The following is a 19,639-nucleotide window of genomic DNA, read 5'->3' on the forward strand; positions in this document are numbered from 1 at the left end:
CAAACCTCTTACCCCTTTAAAACAAATGTTTCCTTTTATGAAAACATGTAGAGGCAGCAATACTAGAAGCAGCCATGTTGGTGCTTCTGAAGTCCAGTGTGTATCTAGGAGGAGATCCCTGCTTTGCCTCTTCACCGGCTGTTTAATTTCAATTAGTCTTCCTCTTTCCAGCCTGTGATACCTCCTCTGCAAAAGGGGGAGAAAAGCAAACGTCTGTATTTCAATTGTACTTCTAATACACATGTGTAAGAAGAATATAATTGTTAACTGCTTTAAGAATTTTATGTTGGTGACTATTTTCCCTAATTACCTTATGCCACTGAAATATAACCTCTGAAATCAACGAAGATATCTCATTTCACATATTGAATTACTACTAGAAGACTTTTATTATCCTGAAATCCTGAATACTTTTATTTCTTAATACAGATAGCCATGATGAATAAACACAACTTATCTACAGCACAGCTTTAAAACACTAATCAGGTTGAACTGTGGGGAATTATATAAGCTGTACTGAGAAAACCATGTTATTGCTAACAACTGGTTCATACAGAACACTGAGGCCTCATATCCCGCCTCTTCTTACCATCAGAAGTGAAATACCAAACCTTTGCTTTGCTCTAATGAATATTCTCACTTTCTATCCCGTAGCAGAGTTATTTCTAAAACCATCATGTCATAAGCTCTTCAGCTATCCAATTCTTGGATATATTTGTGTTTTTGTCAATATTTTAATGGTATCTTTCAATTGTTTTGCAAAGTTTTAACTATTATGTCATAAAGAGAAAAACAAGAAGGAAATTAACTTGTGTAGGCACCAAGTGTATGCCAGACACTATAAAACTAACCTATATGTCATAGCTCATTTAATCTTCAAAAATAAATAAATAAATAATAGAAAATAATAATCTTCAAAAATAATCCTGTGGAAAAAATAGACCAACCTCCCACTCCCATCCCTGCCAAGGTCACAGAGCTGGTCAATGGCAGAGGCAGGATCTGAATCAAAGCAATTTTTACTCCAGACTATGCTGCTATTACCTGTGATTTCAGCTTTTTAAAAAATCTTAACTGCTTTTTCTGATTATAAAAACAATACCTATTCATTGCCAAAATTCTGAAAAGTACAGAAAAACACAAAAAAGGTTAAGGACTGTGTGAACTACCTTCCAGAGATAACCCTTGCTTATATCTTAGAGAATCTTTTTCTTTTTTTTTTTTTTTAAGATTTTATTTATTTATTTGACAGAGAAAGAAACAGCCAGTGAGAGAGGGAACACAAGCAGGGGGAGTGGGAGAGGAAGAAGCAGGCTCCCAGCGGAGGAGCCTGATGTGGGGCTCGATCCCAGAATGCTGGGATCACGCCCTGAGCAGCAAAGGCAGACGCTTAACGACTGCGCCACCCAGGCGCCCCTAGAGAATCTTTTTCTTTACAAAACAGAATCTTAAATTTCAGGGCTTTTTTTAATTCTTTAGTTTAAATTACAAATTAATATACAAATATACTCATTGTTAAAATCCAAGTAGGAGTCAAAGTGTGCCTTTTCCTATCTCCAAATGCAGTCACTGCTATTAATAATTTGACTAACCAGAGTTTTTTCTATGCCTGCACATGCCTATGTTTGGATATAAATATGATTCATTTAATGCATTTTTATAAATATCTTACTTTTTTCTGTGCATGTGCATTATTCTACAACTTGCTTTTTTGCATTTAATGTGGTTTGATGATCTTTCCAGGTCTGTATATATGGGTCTGATTTATGTTTTTAATTGCTATTACCTAATAGAGCTCAACTTCCTATAGAGTTCTTCATAACTCTCACTTTTGTATCATGGTTTTCCCTTGTTATTAAATAATCTTCAGAAATAAACTTTATAAATAGTTAATATTCCTCTATATGGATACCTCGTAATTAACTATTTTTTTTGGTTGGACATTATGATTTATCAAATCTTCACCGTTAGGCATAATACTACACTGAGTATCTTTGGTTAAATCTTTTTGTACATGTTAAATTACTTTCAAGATCCTAAAAGTGGAATTACTAGGTCAAAAGTAACATTTCAAGACTTGATACACATTTCTAAAATGCCCCCTCAGAAAAATCACACCATTTAACGTACCCACAGCACTGTCTGAATTCCATTACATTATTTTTGCCTTTTAAGGAGTCATTTATTCAAGAAACAGATGTTAAGAACTTATACTAAATGCTAAAATCTAACCTCAAATTTGGCTTAGATCCAGAAAATACATTATTATTTAAACTAGCAAGTTGTGATTTCTTAGATATTGGTGAAGATTCTACAACAGCAGACGATAAAGTAAGCTGACCCTACCTGGATGAGGCACCCACTGCTAAGTAACTGCAAAGACGATGGTGATAAGATAATGAAGTTAGCAAAGACACCAATACTTTTATCTGGTTAACAGACTCCTTTTCTCAAGCATCTCTCCCTTAATGAAATATGATGTGCTCCAATAGTCCTGACTGTCGAATACAATTCTGTTAAATGAGTCATTTTTCCACCAGCCTACATCAGAAAATCTTGGAACAGTTTCACTGAGAAGAAAATGTGCCTCTGAATGTAAAAACCACATGGTATAAAACAGTAAACTTTTAAAATAAGTGGAATATATGAACACATGAAAATATATTCAGAAAAGCACAGATAATGAGATCTAATTTGCTTAAGCTCAATGTTTTAATGCAACTACGTTTTAAGATTATGTATTTGTTACATATTTGACAGAAATATGTCTAATAATCTTGCGACGCCTGAGAGTCTCAGTCGGTTGAGTAACTGACTCTCGGTTTCAGCTCAGGTCATGATCTTGGGGTCATGAGATCGAGCCCCACATGGGATTCTGTGCTCAGCGCAGAGTCTACCTGAGATACTTTCTCTCCCTCTCCCCTCCACCCCTCCCATGCGCTTTCACATTTTCTCTCTCTAAAACTAATCTTTAAAAGAGTTTTTAAAAAGAAATATGTCTAATAATGTTACTGAAACATATCTGTAATATATGAATGCCACATATTTGTAACTAAAATACTATCTAAGAAGTAGAATAGAAAATATTGTAGGTTAAAAACGACAAAGGATGGCAGCGCCTGGCTGGCTCAATCATACAGCATGCGACTCTTGATCTCAGGGTTGAGTTCAAGCCCCACGTGGGGCATGGAGCCTACTTGAAAAAAAAAAGACAACAAAGGAGCTTTACCACAAACATGCCAGTATGATTACATGCCTCACTCTTGTATTGTCACCATCACAGAAAAAAGGAGAAAATTTATAGTTTAGAACCAGTGCTAAACCTACATTAACTTTACATCCATGGTATACTTTTACCATTTTTAACACCTTTATCATCCCTTACACTACTCAGTCTATTTCGACCTTAAGAGCTTTACTCTTAGCTGTCACCATATCTAGTCTTTGATTATCAGTGGAATAAAGCTACAAACTCCACTGGGATGTACTGTCAAAAAACTGGTGGAGAGGCAACAATGGTCAGCTAATCAGCAGATGGTACCTGTACTAAGTGCACTGTTTTCTGGATGCTGCCTATGCTAATACACTGCTTTCAATTAACAGTTTAACTGGCAACTTCTGTCCGCAACAAGAGATTCCAACTCATCAAAGATATTTGCTGAACTGGGCAAAATATTGATCACCCTTACAAACTAGTTACTTCTATTAACCAAAAAAACACCACAGAGTAAGTGACATAGTCCAGGAAAGTCTTAATAGGAACCAGTCATTAGATACAAATGGTAGAACAGGTCTTCCAAATTCAACTGTGTAAGAGAAACGAGATTCAAGTGTATTTGCATTTGGGGGCGCCTGGGTGGCTCAGCTGGTTAAGCATCTGTCTCTTGATCTCAGCTCAGGTCTTCATCTCAGGGTCATGAGTTAAAGCCCCACACTGGGCTCTGTGCTGGGCATGGAGCCTACTTTAGGGGAAAAAAAAAAAGTGTTTTTGTATTTGAATTAAAGCAAGAATACACCACCATAAAGTAATATGACTGACTTTGCCAGCATGCCTGGAGGTAAATGACTATTAGGTTTAAAAGAACTGCAGTCTTTCTTGGAGACTGTCTCCTTCATGTAACAACGCTGCCATGGTTTAAAACATTAAAGCCTTTGTAAATGCTACTCCCTCTATCCAGCATGCTTTAGCCTCTCTCCAGGCCAAACTCTAAACCCAACTAGGGAATATTACCTAGGGAAGCTCCCTGAATTTCCACATGAGCATCTCAGTGAAATTATTTTGGCTTCAAAATGGAGAAAGAATGAACTGGAACGGAAAAGTTTTAGGTAGAGAGAGCAATAAGGAGGCTGTTGCAATAACTGGAAGAGAAAGAGTATCTCTCTGAACTAGAGGAGCAGCTGTGGAGAGATGGAAAGAGGCAGACAAATTAAAAGGGGTAAAAGTAGAACTATCTAGTTAACATAAGCCCTGGTGTGCTCTGAGGAAGAGACTGGAGAGTAAGAGAGTAAGTGAAGAAGGCAGAGGGAAGATCCTGGAAGTTAGTGGAGAGGGGAACAGAGAACAAGGAGGGGATGGGGCACCAAACGTACCAAATGCTTCTACTCCTAGATGCCTAAGGAGTAATCATCTGAACTTTGTCTGAAAAAGATCCATTCCTCTCCCTGTTCATTACCTTGCTGTGCTTCTTAAACAGGAACTTTGTGATATAAGTAAACACATCCTGTCTACTAATGAGGACATACTCTGTGTTACCAAATATGGCCATAATTTATGGCTAGGTAGGTATACATATTCTCATTACTTTACAATCCAAGCAAAAAGACTACAAGATAAGGAAATATGATATGTAAGGACACGGAGTGCACATTCATTTTGGATGTTCATTTCCATAAGCACTCAAAAACAGAGCCATAATATTTTCAGAAAGAATACGTACTACACTGTGAAAGGCTAAATCCAGCCAGGTTATAGATTATTAACTAATTATATGTTAAGGAAAAATAGTCCACGATACATGAAAATCTGACGCTAACACACCACACTAGAAACTTCACATGTAACTGGAGTAGAAACCCTGAATCCTTCAACAGCAATAAAAACTTATTTACTCACAGAAACAGAGAGTAGACATGGTTGCCAAGGGCTGAAGAACGGGGGAAAGGGAGATGTTGGTCAAGGGGTACAGATTTCCATTATAAGATGAGTAAGTTCTGAGGATCTAATGTGCAGTACAGTGACTATAGTTAACAATATTGTATTGCATACTTAAAAGTTTCTGAGAGTAGATCTTAAATATTTTCACCATAACAACAACAAATACTTGTAATTATGAGCGATGAAGGCTGTATTAACCAACCTTATCCGGTAAACATTTTACAATACATATGTATATCAAATCATCCCTTTAGACACCTTAAACTTACACAATACTATGTCAATTCTATCTTAATAAAGCTGGACAAAAAATTTATTGCTACCAGTGTGCAACTACACACCAAGTGATAAGCCTAAGGCACATATCCCTAGTTGGAAAGTTCAGGGATGGCAGGAATCACAACCATTTTGCTCATCTTTATATTCCCAGTGCTTATAAAATATTAGATAATCAATATGCACTTAGTAAATACCTGTTCAATAAGCGCTGCCACTGAGATCTTGAGGCAAAAATATGTGCCTGACCTGCTAACACAGAACTTCTTCCCACCATACGACTGTATTAATGGGCCACTTACCGTCAGGTTATCAAAGCAAATTTGGATTGGTCAGTAACTCTAACTCAAACAGGATGTGATTATATAGATTACAGAATTTTTAACTGTTCAAGTTTAATTCTATTAAAATTATATTATAAATGAAATAGTATATTATTTGTTTGTAATTAAAATAGCTGTGATTAGAGCCTTATATGCCTAACTCACATTCAGTTCCAATTTCTGAATCAAACATGAACCCTTGTAACTCATTACTTATTAATTAAAAGGAGAAGAGAAATTCACACAACCCACATGCATACAGATCTCTGATCATTTGGCCCCTATTTTAAAAACTAGAAAAAAGGTTCCCAAAGTTATAATGATCATATATTTTCAATTTCCCAACATAGTCTCAGTTTTAAAAAACGTATTCTGCATGATGACATGTATCATATGGGAATTCGGAACACACAGTTACTGTATCCAGAATGCTCCTGACTTCCCTTCCTCCTTCCTCTTCTCCACTCCCCAAAGAAAATAAGTAAAATTATCAATGATCAACTCTGAAGAAAAGTAGTTACTATTTTACTTTAAAACCTTGTGACTTCCCCCAATTGAATCAACATGAAATGGAAGGGGGAAAGAAGGCAGGACACTGAGGAGAAATTTCTTCCAACTGACAATATCATATTACTAACAAAGATCATTGCCTTTAAATGTCATGCACAGATGATTCATTCTTCCAGATGGATTCATCTTATTTTTATTTCACTATTCCTGTTTCATCTTTTTGAAGGAAACTAATTCCTAAACATGGCATCTACAGAGCTGGTCATGATAAACAAAACAGCTGATTACTTACAAATGAGAAAATTAAGCATCAGTGCAATTAAATACACACATTTGAACTAAATATTTGATTACCGTACACTGCAGTGATTTATGGTAAAAGTGAGCACTGATTTTAAATGTGATGTATTATGTGTGCACCAAGAAATTATTTTCTGTTTACTCAACAAATCCGAAAATCCATTAAGAGGTCAGAGGTCCTAACTGGGTTCTCTTGATAGCTAAGTAGATTAAGCCAGTATTTCAGTCAGTTGGTTGAGGGATGTATACGGCAGAAGTTGGAAGGCATACAAAATGTATATTAACTCCACCTAACTAGCTGACAATCACCAAGGTCAGCTAAGGCCATCTTTAAAAGAAGAACAAAACTGGAGAACTTAACACTAAAGTTAACAAACCCTGCTATAAAATTATAGTAAGTAAGACAGTATAATATTCACAAAAGGGAAGAATAAACAAACTAATAGAATACGAAAGTCCATAAACAATCTACACATATTTGATTACCTGATTTATGACAAGGGTGACAATGAGGTATAAGGGAGAAAGATAATCTTTTTAATCAATAGTGCTGACTCAACTAAGTACCTGCATGGGAAAAAAATGTGCTGTGACACCCCCCCCCACCCCCGCCATATCCTACACAAAAATCAGGGCAGATCTACATATAAAAGGTAAAACGATAAAACTTTTATAGTAGAAAATACAGATCATCATCTTTGTGATACTACAGTAGGTGAAGATATTTTGTAACAGTAGCCAAAAAGCACTAACCATAAAGCAAAAGATGACAAACTGGATTATATTAAGACCTATACCTCAAAAGAGACTTAAGAGTGTAAGAGTAACTCAGAGAATAGGGTAAGATATTCACGATACAAGTATGACAAAGGATTAGTATCCAGAATACAAAAAAAAAGGACTCCCACAAAGAGTAAGAAAAGACCTACAACTGAGCAGAAAAATGAGCAAAAGACTTAAACAGGTGCTTCACAAAATATACACCCACCAGAATGACTAGGTTAAAAACAATGACAACATCCAGTGTGGGTGAAAATGCAAAGGAACTAAAACACTCATACAGTGCTGATATCCTATGATCCAGCAATTCCATTCCAACAGAATACTTACACATGTTTACTAAAAGGTATGTACTAGAATGTTCTTAGCAGCAGTAGTCATAATAGTAAAAACAAGAAACAACCCAAATACTCAGCAGGAAGTTGGAATATTGTCAGTCACACATTGGAATGCTAAAAGCTGTAAGAATGACTTATAATTATACGTAACAGTATGGATAAATCTCACAGACAATGCCGAACAAAAGATACCAAACACAAGAGTACATTCTGCAGGATTCCATATATATGAAATACAAATATAGACAAAAACTAATCTATACTGTTAGATGTCTGGATAGTAATAATCCTCAAGAGCAATAGAGAAACTTCGTTGTTTCTTGATCAGATGCTGGTTACACAGATGTATGTTGTTTGTGAAAAGTCACAGAGCTGTACAGGTATGAACTGTGGACTCTCCCCTGTATGTAGATTACACGTGACTAAGTTTTATAAAGGACGGTGGGGAGGACAACCTCCACAACTAATCCTGATATAGAGGGAGATCAGGTCATCAGTCAGATTCCATCAATAACCAATCCAGACGACCCTAATTGTGCTGTATCTTCTTGAATCCCCTCCATTTAGAGGGAGATCTAATAGTTTCAACATAGATTATGGACCCAGATGAACCCAGGGACTTGAAATGAAAGAGAGGATAAAATGACAGTGGGAAATGCTAGAGTAGTTTGAATACTTCCTTGCATTTCCTTCAAAACTCCAGCAGTAACCACTACCCATCCAGCTGGTTATCCAGCTGGTGCGATCAAGTCTAAAAGACAGAAATGATCCCCCCAAATCCTAGGATCTTCTGGATCTGAAGTTAGATAAACCCCTTGTTAAATTATTACCAAAAGATTCCAAATCTCCTGAAAGTATGTCATAATGGGCACGTAAATTATTTTATCAGTTAGGAATAATGTTCTGATGTGTGTAACAGGCAGTCCAAATTACAGCAGCTTAAAGAAGATAGGGGCTTACTCTTCTTATGAAATGGAAGTTCTGAAAGAGGCACTTACCGACGGTCAGGCATCTGAAGAATATATGGGCTAAGATCTCTGTAAATCTCTCGGCTTTTCTCTGAAAGTCTAGAATACTGGATCGACTCCAGGCATCATGTATAATTTCCAGGCAAGAAGAAAAAGTAATGAGTAAAAGGCCTTCCCAAAAACTTCATCCAAACATTTCTGCCTATACCTCACTGACCAGGACTATGCCACATGGCTTCAGGAATTTTTTAGCTAAGCATACTTCTGCCTGTAACAAAACTTGCATCCTATTAGAAATGAAAAGGGGGGAAATGGATATTAGGCAATCAGAAATCTGCCACAGCTATGAGGAGCACTTATAATGTGCTTACCAATACTGAATATAGTGTATATTTTTTTATCTAGCAATTTATAAGATGTTGATTGTTTTCCTTTCATATTTCGATTTTAATCTTTTTTTAAAAATTACCAAAAAGATGAACAAAGTTTTCTAAACTAGTACCTGGATGTAGTAAGTTAATAATGAATCAAAAAAACAAGAGAATTTCTCAAATCCTAAAGAGGGTACTTATTTCCTGAAAAATTTTTTTCAGAATGAACAATTAATTCTCAGTCTGTCCTTCTCTGATCTAAAGCATTATTCACCACTCAAATTAACTTAGCTACTAGCATTTGCCGTTTCATAAACTTAAGTAATGAGGCACTTTTCTGCTGACATATAGTTACCAGAACAAAACTTTTCCTCTCAATATAGTAGGTGTGAATACTGCTGTATTTAGCCAGTATTTCTCATATTCTTCAGCCCTCCTGTTTATCTTTTCTCTGCATAAAGTATCCATTTAATGAAATGGGGTGGACTATTCAAAGAGATTCTTACTTTTGTCTAAAAGAGTAACTTCACACATTTCGTGCAAGATTTTAAAAAGGGACTGTTCAATTCACTAAATGTTGCGTGACAATTCTACAGTGTTTTGTCAAATACCATCTCTGTTTTGTGCAAAGGTTTACTTGTTCCCTTTATCACATTAAAGTCTGAACAAAGTTCAGGGATGCCTGGGTTGCTCAGTCAGTTAAGTGTCTGCCTTTGGCTCAGGTCATGATCCCGGGGTCCTGGGATCAAGTCCCACATGGGGCTCCTTGCTCAGCAGGGAGCCTGCCTCTCCCTCTCCCTGCCATTCCCCTTGCTTGTGCGTGCACCCTCTCTCTGACAAATAAATATATACGATCTTTAAAAAAAATTTGAAAAATAAAGTCTAAACGAAGTTCAATACATATCACAGGAAGGAGCTTAATTAAAATAAACCAAAGCTAACACTGAATAAAAGATATACATCAGTTAACCTAAGGAAGTTTAATTTTTTTTTTTGAATCACTGCAACATTTAAGGATTGTCTGGTCTACCAGATGAAGATCATCTGATGCCTGCAGGTGACTGCTCTGCTTCCATTCTCTGGTTTCCTTTGTACCTTCCGTGTCCCTCTTTTCATCCTGATCCAGCTCCCAGCTCCCATTCTCTTTCAACCATATTCCCTGGCAGCCAAACTTTTCCTTCACAGCAACAGTCCCCTCCATTCTACATCTCCACCTCCACGGAGCAGCTGGTCTCCAGGACAAAGAGCACCTGGAGGCCCTAGTCATCCTAGGCGTTTTTCTGTCAGTATATTGGTCTATTTCACAAGAATAGCTGATAAATCAAGACACAAGGCTAAACTTCCTAAGTAATTTTTCATATGGAATATAATGAATAAAATTCTCCAAGTATCAATCAGTTAAGAATTTATTAAACTTCTCACAAATCTATTTTAATACATGAGCACATTAGAAAAGTTACTAAAAAATTACTTAAAACTCATTTTTCTGGGGCGCCTGGGTGGCTCAGTCAGTCGAGTGTCTGACTCTTGGTTTCAGCTCAGGTCATGATCTCAGGAGTTGTGAGATCGAGTCCCACATTGGGCCCTGCGCTCAGCATGGGGTCTGCTTAGGATTCTCTCTCTCCACTCCCTCTGCCCCTCCCCACCCACTCCCGCTCATTCTCTCTCTCTAAAATAAATAATATTGTTTTTAAAAGTCATTTTTCTTATGATAACTACCATACTATTTTTCACACACCTTACCCCTTCTCACTCACAAAGACAAAGTTGCCAATGAAGTCAAGACTCAATCTCCATGGCTCCAGTTAAGCTATGTGATCGCAGGTCTCTGCAATGTATCATAACCTACAAACCAATTCATGGCACTAACCACTGATCATAAAGAGAACTATCTAAAAGTATATGAAAAGAAATGTACACAGGCATAATTGATGGCAAGGAGGAACTACCTCAAAGCGCATGTACTATTTAAGGGTGTATCACTGAACTGATTTCAAATACAAACATCCTGCTTTATTAAACATGGGTAAAAGAGATATGCAACCATATTAGCCAGAGACAGCTTTTCTCCAAAATGGTAATAACAGTATGGATTCCTCAGAGTTTTCAAAAACAAACAACAGCTTTGAAATAAAACCTTGTTACCTGAGCCCCAGTTTGAACACTGGCTAGTGCAACCAAAAGAAGTAAACTCAAAGGCTAAGGGACTCTTTATCTGCAAAAGAGATACTGTATTTATGGTATTCTCTTATTGAGAGATGTTACTAGATTTTTATTAACTACCTGGGAGGACAAAAAAAAAAAAGGCTGCAAATGCCATTACTCCTTTCTCATACAAAAAAACCACTTTTCCTGTGTATTTATTAATTCACTCATTCACTTGACAAATATTTATGGGTTTCACCGTTTGAATAATGCCCAACCTTCAAACAATGTAACAGAAAACTAAGGAATTAGTGTGACCCAGATACAGAAGGACTTTTCAACCAGTAGAGCTGGAGGAGAGGTTTTAAAAAGATAACAACTGCAGAGGAAGGAACCCACAAGCTTCTACCAGCTTTGTCTATGCATAAAATGGCAGTAATTAATGTTGCCATTTTTGTAAGTGAAGATAACATTTTTACAGAGACTATCACTTTGAGATATGAGTACCTAATTAGATTTAGCTGTGTGGACCTAAGATTCTTCTGAGACTAATAAGAATTTCTTCCAATTAGGCATTTGGTGGTTTTTTTGTTTTGCTTTTGGTTTGGTTTTTTGGGTTTTTACTTTTTTGTTTTTCTCGAGTAGGGTCATTCAACAATTCTGTAGAAAGCAAGAAGAAAGCATATCCCAAGTCTACTGGCAGCTTTTCCCATCCTCAAACAATTCCTTGTTCAGATGCACAGCCACAGAAGTTCAAAGGTCACTGGCGTCTTTGTACTCAGTTCCATGGTAGCTACAAACAAACTTTTGTCCCCATTCCTTCAATGACATGAGCTGCACCAACCACACTGACTGAACTTTTACATCTGAGGCCTGCATGTGCATTACTTAACTGAAGGGCCACAGTATTTCATTTATAAGCTTCAACCATAAATTATTAAATCTCTTTTGTGAAATAAAATAATTTATTTACCTGGGCATAAATGAATGTTGATTCTAGCCAAACACAAAGAACATCACTGGCAGTAATGATCTTATGATTTCTAGTCATAATTATCATCTTATGATTTTGTAAAGCTTTCATTGACTGTGTTTTTCAGGATTTCTCTCATTCTTGTCCTTCTCTATTTTAAATTGTACATGATAAAAAGTAAAAAAATATATTATGGGATTTTATACAAAGTTATAAACCTAAAAGTTCTTTCTTAAAATCTGACAATAAATATGCTTAAATGAGGGCTCTCAAAGTTATAAAGTTTACTTTAAAATAGAAAAGAGCCTAAAGGATAAATACAAATGCATAATAATTTAAAATACAAGTAATTTTAACTTTATTTGTACATTTTAATAATTCTAAGCATAAAACTCATAAATTGTTAAACCTGTCCATTTAAACCACCAATTTTTAAATAAATTCCAACTACTTGCATGTGCTAATAACAATCTCCAAAATCTATTCTAGTACCATAAAATACTGTTATTTTAGCTGAAAAATCAAAAATTAATTACCCGCCAGTGTGCCTGAGTGGCTCAGTCGGTTAAGCATCTGCCTTTGGCTCAGGTCATGATCCCAGGGTCCTGGGATCGAGCCCCACGTTGGGCTCCCTACTCAGTGGGGAGCCTGCTTCTTCCCCTCCTCCCTGCTTGTGTTTTCTCTCACTAGCTCTGCTGCTCTTTCTCTCTCTCTCAAATAAATAAATAAAATATTTTTAAAAAATAATAATTACCCGCCAAAAAATCAATCAGTAAGTAATCACAAAAGGAACTGCATGAGCATCTTTGAAAGAAATTTTTCTAGCAGCAGAGCTGAGAACTAACTACAAGGACACAAACTAAAGCAAGATGCTGAAAGGGCTTTGCTGGTACCAAGATAAGAGAGCGTCCTCCACACAGAAAACTTTCCATAATTGTTTCTAACTAAGGCAAAGGCTTCCAGAAGGTTGGCAATACTACTTAAAATTTACTGAGCCACCAATACTGTGCTAAACATGATTCTCCCCAGAGAAAACAGGTCCAATCTCAGATTTTTTATTTTCATGAGCACAAAGTACAAAGGAAGACAGCTGAAAAGAAGCAAAAAGAATAAATCACATAGCAAAGATTATAGGAATACAGAAATATTGTTTAAATTGAATATAAGGTGGCTCTGAACAGTGCTAAATAGAAGAAAAAGGCTTTAAAGTAAAAAAGAAAAAGTCATTCCAGATTTTGCATAAAATTAACTCAGAAACATTTCTTTTTTTTTTTTTAATATTTTATTTATTTGAGAGAGAGAGAAAGAGAGTGCATGCACAAGCTGGGGGAGAGGCAGAGGGAGAAGCGGGCTCCACACTGACCAGGAAGCCCGATGCAGGGCTCCATCCCAGAATCCTGTGAATCATGACCTGAGCCGAAGGCAAAGGCAGGCGTTCAACTGACTGAGCCTCCCAGGTGACCCTCAGAAACATTTCTAAACCCTAGACTTAACCAAGAGTTTCTTTGTTTCTACTTCTGAAGCCCATATTCCTGAAACACTAAGAATATTATATTTTTCATATCACTAATCTAGCTAAGACTAAACTGAAAATTTTTCTAAAACTTTTTTCCTGCTTCAGAACTTCCCATCCTATCTTCAAGAGGTTAGCCTGTAACAGAACAGCTCCAGCTACATGAATTGTTAGTTCTACATGCTAAAGGGCCCCTATTTTGAAAAGTCATGCTAAAAAAAACCAACCAAACAAACAATACAAAAAACAAACAAACAAACAAACAAAAAACAGTAAAAAACAAACTCTCCTACGCTAAGCAAGCGGGGATGAGGAATTCACCAAATAGTTTTCATGACATACACTTAAGCAAATAAATGTATGAAAACCACTTCCTACCAGGAGCAAATTGTTGATAAAGCAATTTGTTCTAGTAATCAAAGTAATTTAGACTCTAAACATCTCACTAAATGATTCCCCAAGTACTAATGGTACAGTGAAAAAAAAAGGCAAACTAAATACAGCTGACCCCTGAACACCACAGGGGTTGAGGTGCCGACCCCCCCACCCCACACAGTTGAATATCCACATATAATCTTTGACTCCCCAAAAACCTAAGTCTACTGTTGCCCGAAAGCCTTACCCATAACATAAACAGTGGATTAACACATATCATGTACATCTTATATACCACATACTATATTCCTACAAGGTAAGCTAGAGAAAAGAAAATATTATTAAGAAAACCAAAAGGAAGAGAAAATACATTTACAGTACTGTAGGTATTTTTAGTGGACAAAATCTGCATAGAGGTGGGCCAGCAAGGTTTTATACACTTTGGTAAGTTTTTAAAATGTCAGGTCAGAATGTATCCCAAGAGAAAATAACTGAACATACACATGAGAACCTATTTGTTTTCCCAAATGAGTCACCGACAAAGTCACTTACTGTACACTAAAAAGAAACATACCAAAAAAAATATAGGGACACCTGGGTGGCTCACTCGGTTAAGCATTTGCCTTTGGCTCAGGTCATGATCTTCCGGGATCAAGTCCTCACTGGGCTCCCTGCTCAGCAGAGAGCCTGCTTCTCCGTCTGCCCCTCACCCAACTTGCACTCTCTCTCTCTCTCACTTTCTCTCTCAAATAAATAAATTTTTAAAAGGAAGGAAGGAAGGAAGGAAGGAAGGAAGGAAGGAAGGAAGGAAGGAAGAAAGGAAGGGGAGAAAATATAGATATACAATATACCAAGTATATTTCTTTTTTTCTAAAAAAAAAGAAAAAGCATTTTCAAAAAATCTGATTCAAAAATGGGCAGAAGACCTGAAGAGACACTTTTCCAGAGAAGCCCTACAAATAGAAAACAGGTACACAAAAAGATGTTCAACATCACTAATCATCAGGGAAATTCAAATCAAAACCACAATGAAATAGCAGCTCATACCTGTTAGAATGGCTGTCATCAAAAAGACAGGCAAAAAGGTTGGCAAGGCTATAGAGAAAAGATAAAAAGTGTTGGGGACTATTGGGGGGGAACATCATTTGATACAGCCACTATGGAAAACAGTATGAAGACTTCTCAGAAAATTAAAAATAAAACTACCATATGATCTAGCAATCCCCACTTCTGGATATATACCCAAAGAAAATGAAACCACTACCTCACGTTCATGTTCACCGCAGCATTATTCACGATAGCTGAAACACAGAAAGAACCTAAGTGTCCATCCACAGCTGAATGGATAAAGAAAATCTGGTGTATACACACACACACACACACACACACACACACACGAATAACATTCAGCCATAAAAAAGAAAGGAAATCCAGGGTGCCTGGGTGGGACAGTTGGTTGAACATCCGACTCGGTTTTGGCTCCGGTCGTGATCTCGGGGTCATGGGATCAAGCCCCATGTCAGGCTCTACACAGAGTCTGCTTGAGATTCTCTCTCCCTCTCCCTCTGCACCTCCCGCCTCACTTGCTCACATGCTCTCACTCTCTCTCAAATAAATACATCTTTTTTTAAAAAAAAAAGAGCATAAAAGAAATCAAACAAATCCTTTAAATTTTCTTCTTTTTTAAACACTCTTATACCACATCCTATTCTGAATAGGAGCCAATATCTCTTATTGTTACTAAACTTAAAAAATCAGCCAGCTACACCAATTTTCAAGCATCTTGGGCCCTGCAAAATTACTTAATGCCGGTACACAGTAATTAGGTAATGATTACAGCTTTAAAAAAAAAAAAAAAAACAGCACATTTTATTATAAATATGGTAAATTTGTGGAAGGCACTCCATTAGGAAAAATAACTTTTTAAATCAGAATGATTTGTCTCTTGAATGCCTTACTTTATCTAAGAATGCTGAAGCCCCAAAATACGATCTTCCAAAATGAACAAATGCTGCTGACATGCTTAAATTGAAATCAAATCTTAAAGAATAAAATTCTTACAACTAACTACAAAAATTCTGATATCTTTATCAACGTCAGTATCTTAAAATACAAGATATGAATTGACCTAAGTTTAAACCACTATAAGACACACAGAAAAATGACTGTCTTTTGATACTTATCCTTAGATCCTCAGTAGAGAAATGAAAAAAAATCATTCTGGGCCAGTTGTTAGGCTTTCAGTTAGCCTCACATCTCAGCATCCACGAAGTCAAGACTTTCTCATATTTAACGCTCTAACTCTGCATAGAGAAAAATGGTTCTCCGTAATCACAGGCTGAACCTCAAAGATAACTAAATAAGCTACTGGTTTTCACACTGACATCGGTGGCAAAGCATCAGGTGTTCTGCAAACATCTGATCTGAAGATGTTCCTGTAAATACATGATAACCTTTTTTTAAAACTATAACAGGCACAAATTTTTAAAACCGTAACACACACTTGTTTTCAATACACTGGAAACCAGAAATGCATGAACTTGTGTTACCATCCATTAGCAAAAATGGGTAAATATTATACATTTATTTTATAAGTGATTATATACTAACAAAATACTAATCATCAGTAGAAACACTGGAGGTCCACCTAAGATTTTGCTTGGAGAAAATAGGGTTTTGTTGCTAAGAGTTTGAAAATCACCAGCTTAGTGCATAGAGGTGGCAACCTATCAGAACTGGGGTGCAAAGTTGCTGACACTTACCCTCCTAGGAAAAGACTACCACAATAAAGAGACCTCAGAACCCTAAAAACCTCTTTCATCTTACTGTACCAAATATAGATTCCTTTGAGGTTAATTCTTTTTAAAAAATGTGTTAATACTCTATCAGTCACACCTCAAGGTCAATCGCCTCATCTACAAATTCAGTGTAAGTACTGACATATATAGTCAAACGATTTTCGACAAGGGTACCAAGACCATTCAGTTGGGAAAGGACTGTCTTTTCAACAATGGTATTGGGAAAACTGGATGTCCATATGCAAAAAAATGAAATTGGACCCATACTTTTACTGTCCAGAAAAACTAACTCAAACAGGATCAAAGGTCCAAACAAAAGAGCTAAGATTATAAAACTCTTAGAAGAAAACACAAGGCAAAAACTTCATGACATTGATTTGTCAATGACTTCTTGGACAGGACACCAATAGGACAGGGAACAAAAAACAAAACAGATAAACTGGACTTCATCAAAAAACTTTTGTGCATCAAAAGACTCTATTAACAGAGTGAAAAGGCAACCCACCAAATAGTAGAAAATATCCGAAATCATGTATCTGTTAAGAGATCGATATCCAGAATACACAAAACACTCCAAGAACTCAACAAGAAAAACCCAATTAAAAAGGAGGCAAAGGACTTGAATAGATATTTCTCCAAAGATGATACTCAAATGGGCAACAAGCATATAAAAAATGCTCAGTATCACTATCATTAGGCAAATGCAAATCAAAACCACAATGAAAAATCACTTCACATCCAGTAGGATGGCTACGAGCAAAAAGATTTAAAAAAATAATAGAAAATAACAAGGTTGATGAAGATGTGGGAAAAACTGGAAAAAACTGGAACCCCTGTGCACTGCTGGTGGGAATGTAAAACGGCAAAGCTGCTGTGGAAAACAGTATGGCAGCTCCTCAAAAAACTAAAAACAGAATCATCATACAAACCAGCAATTCTACTTCTGGGTATGTATCTGGAAGAACTGAAAATAGTATCTCAGAGATATCTGCACATTCACGCTCATAGCAGCACTATTCACAATAACCAAGAGGTGGAAGCAACCCAAGTGTCCATCAGTCAACAAATGGAGAAACAAAATGTAGGAGATACATACAATGTAACATTATTGAGCCTTAAAAAGAAAGGAAATCTCCTCACATAGTTCAACATAGATGAACCTTGAGGATGTTATCCTAAGGGAAATAAGTCAGCCACAAAAAGAAAAACACTGTATGATTCCACTTATATGAGACATCTAAAGTAGTCAAACTCATAGAAACAGAAAGAATGGAGGTTAGCAGGAGCTGTGGGGAGGGAGAAATGAGGAATTGTTGTTTAATGGGCACAGAGTGTTAATTTTGTAACATATAAAAGCTCTGGAGATCTGTTTCACAACAATGCAAATATACTTTACTGAACTACACACCAAAAAATGGTTAAGATGGCAAATTTTGTGAGGTAAATTTCACCACAATATAAACAAGTTAGTATGAGTAACTACTTCATGGGGCAACTGTGATGATTAAGCCAATATTAGATGCAAGGGGCTTAAGAATACTTCCTGGCATTTCAGTAATAATTAAATAATGTTGGCAGTTTATAATATTAATAAGACATATTTAGCACTTAGTGAAGCCAAATCCTGAAGTGAGGATTATAAAGAAGATTTCCTTGAAAAACAAGCCAGAGAATTTAATAAGTATAGTAGGACTAGGAAACCTGTAATTCTTGGTTGGTTAGAGAGACACAATGAAACTTAAGTTTAAGGAGGTAGGTACGGCAATCTAGATCAAAGGAACACAAAATCTAAGTCTGGGAAAGCTAATGTGAAGAAATTCAGAAAAGTGCTACTATGACACTCTGGTCATACCTTGAAACTCAAGAAAAAGAGGAAAGAGACAGAACTTATATAAGAATACTAAGCAACCATTCCTTCAAAACTGTGGTTTAACCAACAAATAGAACTCCTTATAGAAATTATCTTGGCTAGCAAGTTGATACATGAAAGCCAAGTTTAGTTGCTTATGCTTCACAAGTTTTTTTTCCCCATAAAAAGTTCTAATAAAAGTAAGCATTTAAACATAAAAAGCCCAATCTTTGCCACTCAGAAAGCCTTTAGGATTAAATCTCAGATTCTCTAGAGGAAACACAGAATTGAAATGGATAAACACCATGCTCTCCTCTCACTGACCACCTGCTCCCAAGTAGGGAGGCAGACAAATTAAGAATATAGACTACAGAGGCACAAGGAGTTCTGTATTGCTCATACGCTCTAATACCTATCATCATGATAGTCAGCTAAATATAAAAGCACCCACATTCAAAGTAAAACCTTGACTACTTAAAACCCTTAGAACAGGGTTTCTTAACCTCAGCACTACTGACGTTTAGACCAGATAATTCTTTGGGGGAGTAGGGAACATGCATGAGTAATATTACAGAATTCATTATTCTAAATATAAGAATATAAATCTGAGGAGCACCTGGCCGGTTGGGTTATACGTGCGACTCCTGATCTCAGGGTTATAAATTCAAGCCCCATGATGGATGGACAGATTATTTGAAAAATAAAATCTTAAAAAAAAAAAAAAAAGAATATAAATCTGGAACACATCTCTTTCCCAGCCCAAGTTAAATGTTTAGAAGTCATTTCACAATACTTAAAAGAGTAACACTGAGGAAAATTTTGAGGTCAAACATACCTAGATTTGAATTCTGAATCAATCCATCATTTAGTTGGGTAACCTGAGCAAATGACCACATTTTTCTAAGGTTTAAATAAAATAACATTTGTAAAGATCAATACAGAATGGACACTAAATAAAAAGTAAT

General features: G+C 36.3%; 1 protein-coding gene across 4 annotated transcripts in view; it reads right to left on the reverse strand.

The window, feature by feature from the left end:
- Nucleotides 1-19,639, reverse strand: part of ARHGAP32 (Rho GTPase activating protein 32) — a 287,685-nt gene that overhangs the window by 254,160 nt on the left and 13,886 nt on the right. For 2 of the 4 annotated variants that reach the window (XM_057317023.1, XM_057317020.1), the window contains exon 1: nt 1-19,639. This exon is cut by the window's right edge and continues 11,133 nt beyond it. The exons of the other annotated variants lie outside the window; for them this stretch is intronic. The gene's annotated coding sequence lies outside the window, so the exon portion shown is untranslated. 4 annotated transcript variants of the gene reach the window in all.

The sequence above is a fragment of the Ursus arctos genome, unplaced genomic scaffold, assembly GCF_023065955.2.
Source record: "Ursus arctos isolate Adak ecotype North America unplaced genomic scaffold, UrsArc2.0 scaffold_22, whole genome shotgun sequence".
Taxonomy (NCBI): domain Eukaryota; kingdom Metazoa; phylum Chordata; class Mammalia; order Carnivora; family Ursidae; genus Ursus; species Ursus arctos.